At 42.6% G+C, this 12,387-nt stretch overlaps 1 protein-coding gene across 3 annotated transcripts in view; it reads left to right on the top strand.

Annotated features, from left to right (window-relative positions):
• Positions 1–12,387, top strand: part of WIZ (WIZ zinc finger) — a 144,860-nt gene that overhangs the window by 125,330 nt on the left and 7,143 nt on the right. The gene's annotated exons all lie outside the window — the stretch shown is intronic.

The following is a 12,387-nucleotide window of genomic DNA, read 5'->3' as shown; positions in this document are numbered from 1 at the left end:
TATATCTTGAGAGTGTCAATATGCTTCCAAATCATATTCTATAGGTTCTGCTATATTTAAAGATTACTTAAAATGGCAACCTAGGCAGCTTTTGTCACATAATGGGGAAAGCTGCACTGAATAAGCTTCTGCTTTCTTTTCACTCTTAATTTACCTGAGGTATTTTAAGTCTGGAACTGGTAGCTCTTGGTGAAAGAGGGTTACTAAGATATTGCTGCAATGGTTGGCTTAATTAATTGTTCCTGTAGTAGCACTGTATTTCAAAGCTGTGAAATTGGAGATGGCTTGAGGGGTGATAGGCACACTAGTAACCCAAGATACTAGAAGATCCTGCTGCTTATCCAATCTTATGGGACCAGGAGCAAGCAGAAGAAAAAAGAGTCAGGAAAGGAGGGTGGCCAGTGTCTCGCATTCCTGCAGGTTGAGATTGCTTCATGTTGGGACAGAAGATCTGAGGGGCAGACTCTTATATCCTTTTCAGATTGAACAATTCCCTCCCCCCCAACCCCGGCATTTTCTTCTTCCCACCTCGTATTTACCATACTCTAATTTTGATATGTGCTAATCCAAGAAGATGGATGTGTCTGTTCCAGAAATGTAGACAGGGAGTTTAATGCTTGGGTAAACAGATTATGGCTATTTCCCATGTGGTGCCATAGAAGTCTGTTTTTATAGCTTGAAAACAGCGAATATTACTGACCCTTTTTTATATTGATGTTAGTTATAGTCTGCCTTTTTCACTGAGGCTCACAGTGGATTACATAGTATAAGTCCATGCAGTCTACATGATTACATAGTGTAAGTCCACACAGTCTACATGATGGGACATCCAATAAGCATTGTATTAGGATTAGGTCTGTGGAACTCTGAAACCAAGTAGCAATCTGAAACAAAGGCTTCTGCTTTCACTTAAGCAATGTAATGTGAAAAACTGAACCTGGTAAAAACTTCCTTTCTATGCAGTTTTTAAAAGAAGCAGTTTCTTGGTAGCCCTCCCAGACTGTCTTCAGTAATGTTTTTCATGGTCTATGTCCATGCCGCTTCCTTCAAATGACAAAGTAGCCTTCTGCTTGCATGTCATATCTGTGTTGTACTAAATGTCAATTTTATATCAGTTTTATTATCCTTTGTCAATTATACAGTTATGTGTCTATAAAACTGATTTAAATCAAGATGTGATTTCCCAGCAACTGTTGGAGCAGTTCATTACAATGGCAGATTTGGCCATGAGTATACAATTTTGTACAGAGTCTGTTGGGTCTTAAAGCAGTGACTCACAGCTTCTTTCACAGTGTGATCATTGCTTGGTAAACTTGGCAGCGGAAATGGACTATATCCTAGCAGACACTGGACTAGAGTAAATTAGTTAAGAGTTTGTCCTATTGTCGTTACTGGTATTAAGGCCAAAAAATTGGGAGTAAGATGGTGGCATCAAACTTCATTTTAACAGTGATTGGTGTAGGGTTCTTTTAGCAATGTGTATGTAACACTTTAGGCTAATCAATGCTAGTGAGGTACAGCCTGTCTACTTGCCAAATAAAACAATTTGCCTAGTTGTTGAAGACAATATCAACAAAAAAGCTCATCATTTTTTCCCATCTTCAAAATGAATTTTCTTTCTTGATAATTACTTGGGATTTTTTTTCCCTCGCTACTAAACTTAACTCTGACCAAAGGTCAAAATAAGCCAGTAAAGAAATACAATCTGGCAAAGTTTCAGCTGATGGACAGGTCACATGTTTAAAAACTTAAATATTGTAGTAACCACCTCCAGACCATAAATCATCTTGCATGCCTACCCTTGATCAGAAATGACTGCACAGATCAATGCATGTGGTCAGCCAGAGAAGTAAAATGCTGGCAGCGGGCTTCTTCACTCACCCCTTCTTTGCCATTAGAGCTTTTCTTGGATGATAGACCAGACAACCGTAATGGCTCAGGCACACTTCCTATGAAGTTCTACTGATCAGAAATGGCTGGAGCTATGTTAGTATGGTTAGGGAAGACGCATGCTCAAGTTGTTAATCTCTGGGCCGCTTTACACATCATGCAGAAGCAGAACTGGGTTTGCAGTTGAGTGTATGATGCGTGTGTGCAAACACTCTGCAGTCACATTTTTAAAACTAAAACATAAAGTGATGGAGTGCAAAACTAGGGGGAAAGGGAGAACAAGAGAAGGGAAATAGAATCAGCTGAATGGATATCTTGTACAGGACATTTCCTTGAATTAGTAGAAACAAGGGTAGAATACACATGGCCAGAAAGTGAAAAATGTGATTCTTCCATGAAGTCTAAGGCCTGATTCCTGCACTCAAAGTAAGGTGGCACAGCCTGGGTGATAGGTGGGACTGGCCTGTATTTCTGGCTACAGGTCTTGGATTGTTGCTTTGAATAGTCTTTTGGCTATTCAAATATAAAACTAGTGTAAGTAAGATGATGATTGTACCCTTCCCTTCAATGCCAGTGGTGGTTTTCTATTTCTGAGGGATTTTTAATGTAGGAGAGCTTTCCAAAATGTGATGGGCTGCCTTAAAGCTGTGCATTCTACTTCTTTACCTACTGCATTGTCTTGTGTGTATGAACTGGGCATGCAGTGCATCTTTCACAGCTATGCCCTGAAAGAACTTGAAGCAGTGATTTTAGGCGAAGCTTCAGGCGCCTACTACAGATTTATTCCAATTTAGCTTGATGTCATATCTTTACAGCTGGTTTTCAAGTAGAGAAACTTGCTGTGTCTTCAAATGACTTGATGCTGGGGGGGTGAAATCATATTGGTTGCAAAAAATAAAGTCTAAGGTTGCACAAGGGTTCTGAGACTCAAGTGCACCAACAAGCTGTCCTTTAATCACAGTGGAGCCTTCCTACCCCGTCACCTCCCACCCAGCATGTAAGAAAAAGAGGGGTGGCTGGGTAAGGGACCTGTACTACGCAATTATGGTTGCCAACCTCCAGGTGGGCCTAATTAACAGCATGTGGGTTCAGAATCTAAACACGATCACAATGCAAAGAAGTAATAATTGCAAAAACAATACAAGACGACTAACTGCCAATAGAAAAACAAACAGGCATTCAAGGCATGCCAATTTTGAATGAGAAAACAAGTGTATAGGTAGGCATAAATTCTGCCTGCTGCAGGTAAACAAAAACAAGTGGGGAAACATAGTACAAAGGCATTCAGCACATGCCACTATACATAACCCCCGTAAGCTACACATTACAAACTAAAGACCCCGCCAAAGCGGAACAGTATCAACAATCATGTACATAGAGTCATTTGCCACGAGGAGTCTACAACCGGGCCAGCCGGCGTGACAGCAGGCAAACGACCTGGCAAGAGGCAATAGGACCAAATAAGAGAATGCAGGTGGATCCGAGCGTTGTGTTTGCTTTTCTGCTTCTTTAGCTCGTAGTCCAGTACTTTGCTCACTGCAGAGTGCATGCCTTTAAGGAATTTCTAATAGTACAACCAAAGAGAAACAAAAAATACAGAAGTATAGTGGCAAGCAATAAACAAACCACCGTTTAACCAGGTTGAAGAAAGCCTTGTATTCCATGCTTACCACAAAGACTCTTATTTCATTCCTAGATCTGGAATTTCACTGGCTGGGAATGAGGGCAGGCTATAAATTTAATCAATTTCTAGACTGCAGAGATCAGAAATGACTGCTTTGGAGGGTAGACTGTATGGCATTATACCCCACTGAGGTCCCTTCCTGCCCTCCTCAGGATCCACCTCCCTTAATCTCCAGGAATGTACTTCCAGTCTTAAAATAAAAATTGCAGAGGTAGTCTTATAGCAAACAAAATACTTATCAAATATATTTTCAAAAACAATTCTTGTACCTCCTCAAAGACTATTAAAATGTCGTTTCAGCATAAGCTTTTTAAGAATCAAATTGTTAAGACTTTAAGTCCCCCTTTAAACAGGATTGCCATTTATTTTTGCCGCAACAAACTACCTTCCATGACTATCCTTTGGAAAGAGGTGGGCGAGCACCTTCCCAAACCTTCGTCTTGTACCAGTGAAACTTCTACCTGCAGTCAACTGCAGCTCAAAAGTGTGTACCCCTGGGTGATTTTGAGGGTGTCTGGAATGGTCAGTTGAGCCCTCAGTCCACTGGCTCCCTGCGCTATGCTGTTTATTCCAAAAAAACATCTTGTGGGGTTTTCTGTGGCAGTCCCGAGCAAAGACAGTGAGTCCAGCAGCTTCCATAGGGGCTGGGGTTTGAAATCGCTGTACCACTGGAGCATCAGTCCACAGCAGCAGTCTGTTCAGGTGTGTACTTGCTGTCACATGACCCTAAATTTAGGAGGAGGGAAGTTGGGGGGGGGGATTCTGACCCGGGTTTTTCCCTTGTAGCTCTCACAGGAGGAGGGTGCATGCTTGTACCTATTAGGCTACAGTTGCAGCCTGTATGCCCAGGTATCAAATCCAGACATTTCATTGTTCATATAAGGAAGGAAGGCTGGAAAATGCTAATCCATATTCCATTTTAGCTCCTTTTGTGGGGTTTGGAGCATGCTGTAACACACAAAAGCAGGCCCTTGTGTGTGTGTGTGTGGGGGGCTTATGAGGACACCTAGCAACCATTTGCCTCAACTCAGGAAAACTTGATTTTTAAAGAGCTAGTCCCGACGCACGCGCCACTCGTCAAGAATCATGAGTCCTAATCCAGGAACTTGAAGTCCCATACGGGCACTCAGTTTTAATATACTCGACAGAGAAATCCACAGGGAACGCGTGAATAAGTAGCATGCGGTTTAAATTTAGTTTACATTGCATGTACAAAAGGAGCACATTTATGAATGTAACAATTAAGTCGCTGCTATTTGAGTCCTTCAAAGTCTTGTGCCTTAAGTCCTGGGTGACGGTGGGGGTGTGTGTCAACAGATGGAGTGTCTCTACTGCATCTCCATCCCCCAACCGCATCACATGGTATTTAAGAGCACAAGCGCCCTTCCTGAAAAAGCGTTTTATAGCTAAAGAACATAACAAAAAAGAGATCCTCAACCAGCAGAACAGCCCTGCTTGTCCAGCATCTTTTTCTCACAATAGCCATCATGTGGATACCCTAGAACAGGGGCTCTCAACAAGGGGGGAATTTTAGGGTTCCAGGGGGGGGGGAGTTCGGACCACTATTCAGCAAAATGCATATTATTTGGAATGCATCTTTTGAGATAGACTATTTTGGGAAGGGGGGAATTGTATTCTGAACAATGGTGAAAGGGGGGAATGGAGCAAAAAAGGTTGAGAACCACTGCCCTAGAAGATCCGTTACCATAAAATGGTTTGACTCTGGTGCTGTTGAGCCAATAACCACACACCAAGGGGGTGAAAGGAATAAAAGTTTATTTCTGTGCACATAAATAAGATGCCCCCCCTCAGCTCAAGGGGCTGTTGAAGAGAAGCACACCGTCACTCCCAATCACAAACAATATATAGCATCCCATTTCCTCCTCCTCTTATTCATATTTGGAAGGCACATTACTAATTGGCATATCTACTCATTATTATTCAAGCATGAGTACAACTTACTATCTTATATAATTAAATTAATTATATAATTAATTAAATTAATATAATTAAACTTATATAATTAAATTAAGCGATTGCGCAGCCATGCTTGGAAGAGGAGCACTGAAACAAGAGGTGTGTTTCGGCCAACTTTACCTCACTGAGTAACTCTCGGTCACTTCTCAAGGCCGACCTGTGCTTGCTGCGATCTTCCAGCTGTTCCTGTTATCCCCCCCCCCGAAAGCTGTGACCATTAGACACATCTAAATTATGCCTCCCTCAGGCCTTTAGCTATGCACGTGTGAGCCTAATGAAACTTTAAGGGTCTGAACCTTTATTTGGAGCCTGCGTCTTTCAGGTCTGGGTATCAGGTCCACAAGCAGCGGTCGAGGCCTCTCTCACTTGTTGCCACTGGGCCCGGGTATTCAGAAGAGTTCCATTTTAGCTACCATCACTAGTGTGTGTGTGTGTGTGTGTGAAGTGCCGTCAAGTCGCTTCTGACTCATGGCGACCCTATGAATGAAAGCCCTCCAAAATACCACCACTAATAGCCAATGATTTATCCGTTCTCCATGATGATTTGCCTCACCCCTACTGAAGCCCTCTAAGGTGAATGAGCAGTGAGTTCCACTTGTTAATGATGCATTGTGCCAAGTACTTTCTTTGTCCTGAAGTCCAAGAGCACTTTAAAGACGAACCAAATTCGTTTCAGCATAAACTTTCCTGAGTCAGAGTTCACTGCCTCCAGTGCATAAATCCCAGTGGGTCGCCGAGTTAGTCTGTTTGCAGTAGTCAAAAAGGGCCAGAGTCCAGTAGCACCTTAAAGACTAACAAAAATATTTTCTGGTAGGGTGTGAGCTTCCGTGAGCCACAGCTCACTTCTTCAGGGATCTGAAGAAGTGAGCTGTGGCTCACGAAAGCTCCTACCCTACCAGAAAATATTTTTGTTAGTCTTTAGGGTGCTACTGGACTCTTGTCCAGTGCATAAAGTATACAAATGTCTGCTGTGGGTGTACACGATGAGCTCTCACGACAGTTTATGCTCGTTTAGGATTTGGTTCGTTTTTAAGGTGCCCCTGGAATCCTGATTATTTTGCTGCAAAATACGGCGAGTCGTTTTTAGAATTTTAATCCGTCCTGCCGCTGTTTTGGGGGCCGTTTTTAAAGAAGCCCGTGCTTATTTCAGCGTGTTGCAGCGGCAGAGGTCCTCGAGCGCTGCCTGCTGCATTTGCGTGTAACGTTCCCCATGCATTTCCGCCGCTTTTGATGGTGACGCGGAGGATCCCGTGAAATAGAGAACCGGAAATTTCTGCAGCGAGCCGTTAAAACCGCGACTCGCAGCTCAACGCGGGCCGTCCCAGCGCTTGGAGTCAAAGGAAGGCGGACCAATGGGAGTGGCCGCGAGGGAGGCAGGCGGGAGAAACAGCCATTCGTGGGAACCCAGCGGGGAGGGCTTTTGGGATCGCAACCAATAGAAACCGCTTAGGCCGCAGAACCGACCAATCCCTAGGGGAGAGAGGTGGCCGCTCAGTTAAGGACTGGAATCGTCTTGCGTGGCTATAGGTTGACGGCGGGGGGAAGCCATGGATCAGGGATACGGTGAGTGCTGTTCGTGCAGCTGCGTCGGATACCGGGAGTGCCAGAGAGCGCGCGCGCGCGAGAGAGAGAGCGAAAGGAGTTCTCGCAGCCAGGACCGTCTCTTTTACCGCGGCTACGGTTTACCCGGGCGGCTGAGCCGGGGCTCCGAGAGCCTCCCCTGCCCTCCGAGGCAGCGGTAAACGACGATTGGCTGCTGGACTTGTCTCTCGGCGATTTTCTCCCGCTGATTGGTGAGGGGGTTGGTCTGCCGGGCGGAGGATCGAACCCTTCTGTCCTGCGAGGAAGGCGGGGTTAGGGCCTATTTCCAAAGACGACACAAAATGGCGTCAGGATAGTCCCTCTCCTCTGCGTCAGCCTGCTTTGCTACTCACCCCCCCCTGATTTTACGCGGCGGGAACGTGTACCCGAAAGGTGGTGCCTTTCGGTTCGCAGTGACTTGGCCTCGTCCGCCTCCATCCCTAGCCACAGGGCTCTGCTCTTACCCCTTTAAAGATGTTTTCTCCTCGAATAGGACTCCTGGGTATTTAATAACTCCGTGACGCGCGCTGTGGTATTAGGTGAAGCTAGTCCTGGCGTGATGGGGGCGCAAAGTGCCGTCAAGTCGCCGCCCGCTGAGGGCGACCCCGTAGGGTTTGCAAGGCAAGAGGCCTGCAGGGGTGGTTTGCCGTGGCCTGCCTCTGCATGGCAACTCTAGACTTCCTTGGTGATCTATCCAAATGCTAAACAGGTCCAGCCCTGCTGAACTTCCGAGATCGGACTAGCACGTTTTGGCATACAGGTGACATAATGCAGAGACCATTTCATATGTTTCCCCACCCCCCGGTGTTGAAGGCACAGTAGGCCTGCTTGGGGGAGGGGGGGAGTTGCCAACTGTTCTTTCTCACTTCAGTTCTTTTTTATATATATATATATATATATACTTTTTTTATTGTTTTCTTCATTTCATTAACATATATAAAAACATCAATTACTGAAACTTTAATAAGGTAATAAAAAGGAAATAATTATAGTCGTTAAAACATAAAATGACTTCCCCCTCACTCTCTTCCATCTTAATTTAAATTGTATATATTTTTGCTAACAAAACTAATCCCCATCTTATTTAATTAGTATGTACTTATCTTATATTGTTAATACCTTGATATAACCATAATACAAAATATATATGAGGGATTAAACCAAGGAGTATCCTTTAAATGGTCCCATTAAAAATTGCTTTTCACAGTAAATTCTCCACGCCTCCCATTCCCCCCAAAATTGTATATTGTCAGTCTGATTTATCAAAGCTGTAAGTTTTGCCATTTCTGTCAATTCCACTTCAGTTCTTACTTGGCTCCTATTAGAACACGCTATTGTATAGCGCCAGCCAAATATCTGACTGCTGTTAAGCTAAATAAGCAAAGGAGAGCCTTAGCCTTGGCTAGAGGGTTGGCCCTGCCCTCAGCAATCCTGGAGGGAAAGTATAAGAAGTTAGCAAGATCTGAGTGGGCATGTCCTTGCGGGTCAGGTGAAATGGAAAGCACTAGTCATGCTCTATTTAGATGTATCTTCTATGAGGAAATTCCTCAGAAGCTAATTCTACCTCTCATTAGCACAATGGAAGCCAGTTCAGAGGAAGAGAAAATTAAATTCCTCTTATGGGAGGGAGACTCTCAGCGATCTTTGCAAGTAGCTGCTCTGCAGCTATTAAAATCCTCTCGGAGTAGGGTATTACTGACTTTTAATTGATATGTGCCTATGTGAACAAGGTGATTTTAATTGATATAATTTTATCTGTATTTTGTATATAAAGATTTTTATTATGTAGTCGGTTTTACTGAAAAGGTTTGTATCTTATCTGTTATAATAATAATAATAATAATAAATCACTTCAGTTCTTGCAAGTTTCTGAAACCCTTAAAGGTATAAAAGCTGAATGGTGTTTTGAGAAGTGGCTCTTCTCAAAAATTTATTTATTTTTGTTAAAACATTTAACACCCCACCTTTCCTCATAGCTCAAGGCGGCTGTGGCACGGTATCTCTTCATTTTAACAAAGATACAGTGTGCTCAAACGGGTAGAGCAAATGGCAAATCTTTGGTTTGCTTAACCCTGTCTTTTGCTTCCAAGAATTTTGATAGATTGGTGCCCTGCTCCTGGAAGTGCGAGAAAAAGGTTGCACCTACAGAACAGCAGTAGCATTCTGCATGATGTGAATGGCTGTGTGTCAGTTGCCATTATAGTTAAATACTTTAGTACTTCATGTTTAACATGGACCATTCTAGCTCCATAGTACCTGAAAATACATGCCAGGATGTAGAAATAGAGAGGGTTTTCCCCCCTCTTAGTTGACATAACAGCACTGAGCTATGCTATAATGTTCATGCTGCTATAATGATGTAAAGCCATGTTCCTGAAGACTTCACATGCAAAACGTAAAAACTGCAAATGTTTTATTTTATTTATTTACTTTGTTTATACCCCACCTTTCTCTCCAGTGGGGGCCTAGAGCAGCTTACAGCATTTTCCTCTCATCCACTTTATGCTCGTATTAACCCTTTGAGGTAGACTAGGCTGTGTGCCTGGCCCCAGCTCATTCAGTAAGCTTTCATGGCAGATTTGAACCGGGGTCTCTCAGATCCTAGCCAAGGGTGTTGAACATAAGGCCCGCGGGCCCGATCTGGCCCCTTGAGAGTTCTTATCCGGCCCGCGAGCCAGTCGAGGCAACCACCCCATCACTCTCTATCTGGGCTGGGGAGGCACAGCACGGCCCAACCAACTGACATTTATGTCATATCCGGCCCTCATAACAATTGAGTTCGACACCCCTGCCCTAACCACTGCACTATATATACTTGTTGGGGAGCTGTAGGTGGCTATAGTTGCCTCTGTGAATGTTTCCAGGTCTGTGGATGGACCAGTTCCACTCTGAATTTGTACTTTCGAGCTGTTGCTTTTCATATATGCCCAGTGAGATTTGAGTTCTGGCTGTTTAGTTTCCTCAGGAACATTCATAGTACAAAATAGAGCCTCGTTAATTTGTTTATTTGTACCCCAAGTGAGGCTGGAACCTTTAACCTCTATAAGCATTCATTATGTGTAATGACTAATTCTGTTTTAGTTCCTTATACTCGAAAGAATTATAATTGGATTCACACCAAATCTCTCTCTACCTCAACTCCTCCTCCTCCCCCATTATTTCCCCTACAGTATTCCTAAAATTATTTCTTTCCCGCATATGTGAAGAAGTGAGACTCTGACTGACAAAAGCTCATATTGAAATAAATATTGTTAGTCTTTAAGGTGCCACTGGACTTGTGTTTTGTTTTAATACAACAGATTTATGACTTACCCTCTGCAATACCGCCCAGGTAAATGGCAGAGAAAGGTTCAAGGGGATTGTTGATGGGAAGAGTTTTGGGAAACTTAAATATGTCTTATGGAATGTCTGTTGAACAGCAGAGGTATAAGATCAGCATGTAGAAGAATGCAGGTGCTATTTGTTCAGTTTGTTGTGTGCCTCAGAGAACAGAAGACATGAAGACTTGCTATATTAAGTGGGTTTATGGGAGTCTGGAGAAAAGAGATTGGCACCTGGAAGATGTAGCTAAGCTATAGGGTTGGAATTGTTTTTTTCTTAAAATTGTTTTTATGTTGACAACAGAGAACCAGAGTGATATGGTGGCTAGAGTGTTGGGTTTGGATGTAGGAAAGTTCAAAACCTTTTTGATTCTGAACCTTACTGGGTTCTTGTATGCTAAAACATTTTCTGAATTCCTTGACTGAAGTGGGGATATAGATGCAGTAGATGAAATGTAGCACAACTCTTGCCCTAACACCAGATTTTTGTCCCAGCAAAAGGAGATTAGGATCAGAATATTCTGTATAGTCTATCTTTATTACACAAACAACAGTAGTTGAGAATTTATGATTGTATTGCATTTGCAAAAAGTTTTAAGTAGAAGGAGGGAAAGCAGAAGTGCAAGTTGATTCACGTTTCTTCGTTTCCTGTTTCTGCTACAACATGTGAAAAATGACTTGCCATTTTCTTTTGCAATGAGAACTGAGGGCCTCTGGAGTAATCTGAGGCTCATGGTTTTTCAGCACTGCTGAGATCTTTATGTTTCGGTAATGCTTTTGTTAACTTTGCTTCCGTGCAACATTGAGACTGGCTTTGTGGTTAATCAGTAGTGTAGACCTCAGAACTAGTGTAGTTCCAGAAAGCTGAACAAAATACCAACCAGAATGTAAAAAAAATAGTTTTGGGGTACCTTAAAGATTAATTTAAAGACGAATGTATTATACATAGACTATTCCGGTGGAGTTCAGAGCGTCTGACTTGTGGGATAATCAGTTATTATCCTGGCTTCACTTTACATGCTACCTCATCATGTGCAGGTGCAGTTTTATTAAAGTTATGCTTCTGTGTTGATTAATACTTGTGATGTGAACAGTGACCAAACCTGGAGGGGGGATTTCTAAATGGTTAAAGAGATTGTGTTTTTAATGTCATAGCAACAGTTAGATGAATTGCAGCTTAAATCAAAATCTGTCCCCTTTTGATATATTGGAGAGAAGAGATGAAGTGGGTCTGGAAGAACAAAGAGAAGTGAATTGTGGAGATTTCGCTTGAGCTAATGAGCAACTTAATTTCCCTTACAGGTTTTGGTACCTGGGGTACGGAGGCAACCAATACTCAGTCTCAAGGTAAGTGATGTTGCTTTTCTAAACTTAATTTTAGTAGCACTAACAGTGGTTCTAAACCAATCCTAGTTTGGGGGCAAGAAAAAAAATCCTAATTTGTTAACAGGTCCAAGTTCATATGTTACAATAAATTAGACTCAGGCTCTGTGTGCTAAAGGAAGTATACAGAGATTTCGGGCTCATTCTTCACAAATAAGTGTAGTTTGCTGTCCGAATTCAGCTTGAGTCTTGAATATGTACATATCTGGTTACATTTCTGTAGATAACCCTTCTTCTGGTGTCTTAAACCTTATAAGTCATATTTACATCCCACCTTTCTTTGTAGCTCCAAGGTGGTTTACACCTCACATAGCAATTTACAACAAATAGATTATAACCCCCAGATACCCTCCTCCCTCTAAAACAGTGGTTCCCAACCTTTTTTTGACCAGGGATCACAAGGACTTTTTTGTTCGGTGCAGGGACCCTAAGGTTCAAAATAAAAATTCCGAGAATTTGAAAATAAACTTTAATCATAACTGTTAGTTAAACATTAAGCTTAGAACAATATTTGAATATAGATTTTTATAATAGAGAACTTTTAATTGAAAA

Source organism: Euleptes europaea, chromosome 1, assembly GCF_029931775.1.
Source record: "Euleptes europaea isolate rEulEur1 chromosome 1, rEulEur1.hap1, whole genome shotgun sequence".
Lineage (NCBI taxonomy): Eukaryota > Metazoa > Chordata > Lepidosauria > Squamata > Sphaerodactylidae > Euleptes > Euleptes europaea.
The sequence above is the reverse complement of the archived record's forward strand: the minus strand, read 5'-3'. Positions and strand labels throughout refer to the sequence as shown.